The sequence below is a fragment of the Rhinopithecus bieti genome, unplaced genomic scaffold (assembly GCF_001698545.2).
Source record: "Rhinopithecus bieti isolate Rb0 unplaced genomic scaffold, ASM169854v2 scaffold_56174, whole genome shotgun sequence".
Lineage (NCBI taxonomy): Eukaryota > Metazoa > Chordata > Mammalia > Primates > Cercopithecidae > Rhinopithecus > Rhinopithecus bieti.
The window spans coordinates 3,676,889-3,683,164 of NW_016824749.1; positions in this window are offsets into that span (position 1 = coordinate 3,676,889).

The following is a 6,276-nucleotide window of genomic DNA, read 5'->3' on the forward strand; positions in this document are numbered from 1 at the left end:
GGATTAAGCAAATGTGGCACATATACACCATGGAATACTATGCAGCCACAAAAAAGGATGAGTTCATGTCCTTTGTAGGGACATGGATGAAGCTGGAAACCATCATTCTGAGCAAACTGTCTCAAGGACAGAAAACCAAACACCGCATGTTCTCACTCATCGGTGGGAATTGAACAATGAGAACACTTGGAAACAGGATGGTGAACATCACACACCAGGGCCTGTCGTGGGCGGGCGGGTGGGGGGAGCGGGGAGGGATAACATTAGGAGATATACCTAATGTAAATGACGAGTTAATGGGTGCAGCACACCAACATAGCACATGTATACATATGTAACAAACCTGTAGGTTGTGCACGCGTACCCTAGAACTTAAAATATAATAAAAAAATGAAAAATAAAAACACAATAACTTTCTCCCTCCATATATACGTTAGATTATAATACATAATCTAGTGTCTCCTAATAATTCTAATGGTCTGAAGAACTCTAATATACTCATTTTTATTAAATTTATTCCTAGGTATTTGATTTTGAGGCTATTATATTGTATTTTATAAACTATTATCTAATTGTTGTTAGTATACAGAAATGCACATAATTTTATATTGACTGTTTTCAATGATGTTGCTAAAATCGTATTAATTTTAAGTGTATTTGTAATTATTTTGTATTTTCTATGTACACAACTATGTTTTCTGTGAAAAACCAAATTGTTTCTTTCTTCCTAATTCTTTAGATGCTTTAATAATTTAATCTTGCCCTGCTGGGTTGGAAAATATGTTCTGTATTATGAATAACAGTGGCAGTAGCTGACACTTCATATTATCTCATCTCAGGAAGTATAGCTTCTTGAATAGGTAAAATCAGAATAAAATTACCAATAAGTATGCAGTTTGTGGTGTTTTTTTCTCCTAGATGCCCATTAAAAGATAACAGTGATATTTTTATCTTCCTGGTTGAGTAAGAATTTTTATTATGGATTTTTTTCAAAGACATTTTCTTTATCTGTTGAGAAGATGACATGCTTGTTTCCTTACATCATTTGTTGCATTGAATGATTTTCACATGGTATATCAAAATTGCATTTCTGAAATAAATTTAATTTGGATAGTATGTATTATCTATTTCATATATTACTGATTTGATTTTGCTTAAGAGTTCAGGGATATTGGCCTATAATTTCCTTTTTTTGTTTTTTAATTCTCAGTTACTTTATTGTAATTTACTTTTTTTGTTTTTTGTAATGTCCTTGTTAGGTTTTGTATCAGGGTTGTGGTAGTCTTACAAAATGACAATTATCTTGAATAGCTTTTTTATTTTGTTAGTTTTTTGGAGAGACAAGGTCTCACTCTGTTACCCAGGCTGGAGTGCAGTGGCGTGATCATAGCTCACTGTAACCTCGAACCCCTGGGCTCAAGCAATCCTCCGCTTCAGCCTCTCAAAGTGCTGGGATTATAGGCATGAGCCACCATGCTCAGCCCTGAAGCATTTTTTGATACCGCCACTAGTGGTATTAGCTTTTCCTTAAATATTTGGAAGGATTAACCAATGAAGTCACCAGGACTTGGAGTTGTCTTTGTGGGAAGGCTTTTAATAATATGTTTAAGTGTTAGACACAACCTTTTTCAAATTTTCTACTTCTTCTTGAGCGATGTGGTATTTTCAAAAGTTTTAATTTTCATCTAAATTACCAAATCAAGTTATTCATGGTATACTGCTTATGTTTTTTCACACCTATAGAAACAGCAGTGGTATACCCATTTTCATTCCTGATAGTATTTTGTGCCTTCACCTCGCTATACCACAAACACTGCTTTATAAAACTCTACCTTAGAACAGTATTCCTGGGCAATGTAATGAATCTGTAACACTTTAACAACAATTTAACCCTTCCCAACTTTAAGCTATTTCTATAATATTTTAATCCCAAATATATACTGAACTCTATGATACATTACTCATTGTTTTATGCAAGTATTTTCTACTTTCCCACATATTTATCCATGCTGATTTTTATTATTTCTTCTTTTATCATTGTATTTCCTGCTGGCATAATTTTCCTACTCTGTGAAGAGCTCTCATTAGTATTTCCATTATTACAGATTTGCTGGTGATTAATTCCTAATTTTATTTTATCTGAAAACACTGCTCTTTTGTTCTCATTTTTGAGGTATATGTTCACTATGTATAAAATTCTGGGTGGGCAGTTTTTTTTCAGCACCTTAATGATGTTTTTCCTGTTGTCTTTCATCTTCCATCACTCGTGTTGAAAAGTCAAATACTAGGCTTATTGTCGCTTCTTTGACGATAATGAGTCTTCCCGCCCACCCCAACTGTTGTTTTGTTCTTTTTGATCTGGGGTTTCTATCAATTTGTGATGGACCTAAGTATGTTTTGCTTTGTATCTATCTTGTGTTTCTTATAGCTTTTTGAATTAAATGTCTTCTATCTATTTTGGAAGATTATTTCGTGGCATCTATTCAATACTGCATTATTCCATTCTCTTTTTCCTCTATGAGTATAATTACATGGATCTTAGATTTTTTCACATGGCCTCACAATTTTTTCTGGAATATCTATTTTTTATGCTTGTTCAGAGTGAATACTGTATATTGACCTGCCTTCCAGTTTACTAACTCTCTTGTCTGCTATGTGTAATCTGCAGTTCAACATAGCTAGTGAATTCTTGAGTCACTGTATTATTCATTTCTAGGGTATCAGTTTGATTATTTTCAGATTATAGTTCTCTCTTGAATGTACCTGTTTTTAAAAATATATTTTTGAATGTGCAAATCAAATCGTTTCTTAGCTTGTACCTGATAGTGCTACTATTTTAATCACATGTGGGCCCATTATAATTTTGTTTGTTTTCTCTCTTGGCTGTCAGTCACTTGGCCCTATATCCTGGGCTGTCTCTTAATTTTCTATTGAATGCTGTACATTATATATAAAAATTATAGAAATTCTAGGTGATGCTGTATTTCTTTAAAGAGGATTACTTTTTCTGGCGGTCATATAAGTACAGGCATATAACCTGGATGTAAACAGAGGTTTCATTGATTCTAGGTTCTGCTTCCAGTGTTTTAAGCACTCATCTGTACTGAGTTTGCCCTGACTCCTAGAGTCTAGTGCTTCAAGGTTGTCAATTCAAAGTCTGAGACATTTCCCAACATCATTCCTTTTGGTAGTCTAGTGAGCTTGTCACAAATTTTGAGGGTATCCCTTTTTCTTGGTCTCTATGACCCATTATCAGTCTAAAATATATGGATACAGGGAAAGAAAACAGTAGCAAATATGGGGTTCACCTCAGTGTATTATTCCTGTTGTCTCCCAATTTGCTTTCTGAAGTTATGCTGCTTTGTGCTGGGGGGTTGGGTGGGTGTGGGTGTGGGTGTCCACGTGTACCTCCAAAGAGCTGTTTCTTGTCCATTTACAGCTTTTATAGTTGTTCTCAGTAGGTCAGTTTCACATGAACTATTCTTCAATAAACAGTAGTGGAATGCCGCCACGTTTATTTCTAACATCATTGTGATTCTGTGTATTTTTGAAATGTTTTGCCCTCTAAGCTAAAACTTTCACCCCCACAATGTTCTTTTTGTGAACTCTGAAGATGTACTTCACAAGGTGTAGCCTTCTCTGAATGTTGCTTCTGAATTATAACTTACTATTCACTCGGCTCTGTCAGCTTTTTCTTTAATTTTCCAGTGGGAATACACCCCACACGTCCTCCAGGGAACACTACAGCTATCTTCCTTTTGGATCAACATTTTATACTGAATGAAGACATTCATCAAGATGAACCTTACTAGGAAACACACGTGCATGCACATGCATACACACACACACACACACACACACAAAAATTACTCTACTCCTCTGTACAGAAAAATTCCCTACAAGACTTGCCCATGACTACTGTCTTCAATTTCTCTCCTTTTCTCCCGAACCCACTGCAAGCAGACTTTTGCCTCGTCCATTCACATAGCAGAGCTTGTCAAGGCCACCGGTAACTTCCATGTGGCTAAACCTTTAGTCCGATTCTCAGACCTTATCTTAATTGACTCATCAACAGCATTCAACATACTTAAGTCCCTATGGCTTCCTTGAAACACTTCCCCTGCGCGCGCGCGCGCACACACACACACACGCTTTGAGGATGCCATATTCTCCTAACTCTTATTTCCCTTCACCAGTCAGTCTTTCTCAGTCTGCTTTGCTGGTTTTCCTTCACATCCCAGGCCTTTAGATGTTAGAAGGCACAAGGCTCAGAACTCCTTTTTCTTCCATTTCTCTACACTCATTTTCTTGGTTACCTCATCCATTTCAGTTCTTAAATACCATCTACATGCTGGCAATCCCCAAATTTATACCTCCAGTCTCTACCTCATCTCCACACCCAAGTGTGGATATCCAAATATCTCAATATCTCCACTCGGGCATCTCATTGGCACCTCACACATAACATGTCCCTCATGTTGCCAAACGTGTTCCCCTTGCAGTCTTTCCAATTTCAGTGAATGTCAACACCATCCTTCCAAGTGTAAAGCCAAAAGCCTTGGAGGCATTCTTGATCTTTTTGTAGACACACTCCAACTCTCATCCAATTGCAAATCTTTTGGCTCAAATTTCAAAACACATCCCCAGTCCTGGGATTCTCACCACTATCATTTGACTGAAACATGATCATCTCTTGTCGATTATATCATTCTATCCCCAAAACTCAACTGTTCCAGTGGCTTCTTATTTCAGACTACTTAAGATTTCCCATAGTCCAAAAGGGACCTCAGTCCCTCAGCTCCTGTTACCTCACTGAGCTCCTATTATTCACTCCCTTGCCAACTGCATGCCAGGCACTGGCCTCTCTGCTGTTCTTCAAACATTCCAGGTGGACTCTTGGTTTAGGCACATGTCTTTTGCTCTGTCTACAATTCTTTCTCCCCAGATACCTCCAAGGCTTCTTTTCTCATCTTCTTTGGGGTTTGCTCAAATATCACCTCTGCAACACAGCCGTCCCCAACCGCTCGATGGAAAGTTGCAGCTCCTTTCACTCGGTCACCTTGCCTCGCTATGTTTCTTCATAGCACTTATTGCTACCTGACCTGTATTATGTTTTTATTTAATTGTTTATAGTCTGTCTCCTCCACTAGAATCTAAGTTCTTTTAGGCCAAAGACTATCTTGTTCAATATAATGCTTAGAACAAAATCTTACACCAAGAAAGTGCTTAATAAATGTCTGATGAAATCAAATCCATGATGATTACCACATAGGAGCATAATCTTCTGAACAAACATTACAATGGCGTGTTCATAAATTATGTAAAGCCTTTGCAAATATATATGGACATATACTTCGAATTTACTGGGGAAAGTTTGCTATGTAGGTAGAAATAATAAATACCTCTGTATTAGAAAATGCAGAATAGAGAGGTATTTGCCAAATGATACAAAAATTGGGAATCTAAAATACTTTTATAAATGTAACACATTTTGAAAACTCTTTTAACACTTTTATATTTTATTAGAAATTAAGGAATCAAAATCCTACACAATGATCTGTAGTTATAGGAAAACAATAAAATATAATACCCAAATGATATATAATATAAAATGTACTTCTGAATTGGTGTAGAAATTTCATCTAGTTCAGAATAATATCAATATAAAAGCTTCCTTTGATATCAAATTCACAAAATCTAGCAGTTTTCTATGGTATTTTACATTTTCTTAGATTAAAATTTCTTCATTCTTCCTTTGGTTTTGGATAAACACATTTTAATTGATGTAGTCACTAATCTGAATTTAAAAATCTATCTCAGATGTACTTCAATTTTTCTAATTTTTAACAGATTAATTCTAAGGTAAGACTCATTTATTAAAGTAGATTATAAAAACACTGCCCTAATTTTTACCTAATTAGCTTAAAAAGCACCATCCTTGATGTAAGCATTATTTACTAACCTCTAAATCTAATGTAATGTATAAATAAAATACTAACTTTAATATGGGGTAAAAATCAGTGCAATGAGAAGGTCATTTTTAAAATCAATGACAGGGCCAAGTATCTATGTAATCTCTAAAATGATACTTTATCTTCCAATTTAAATGTTTAGAAGACTCAAGATCACTGGAACTGGTTCTATTTTTAAAAATATTTTGTTTTTTAGGCTGAGGCGGGAGAATGGCGCAAACCCGGGAGGCGGAGCTTGCAGTGAGCTGAGATCCGGCCACTGCACTCCAGTCCGGGCGACAGAGCGAGACTCCGCCTCAAAAAA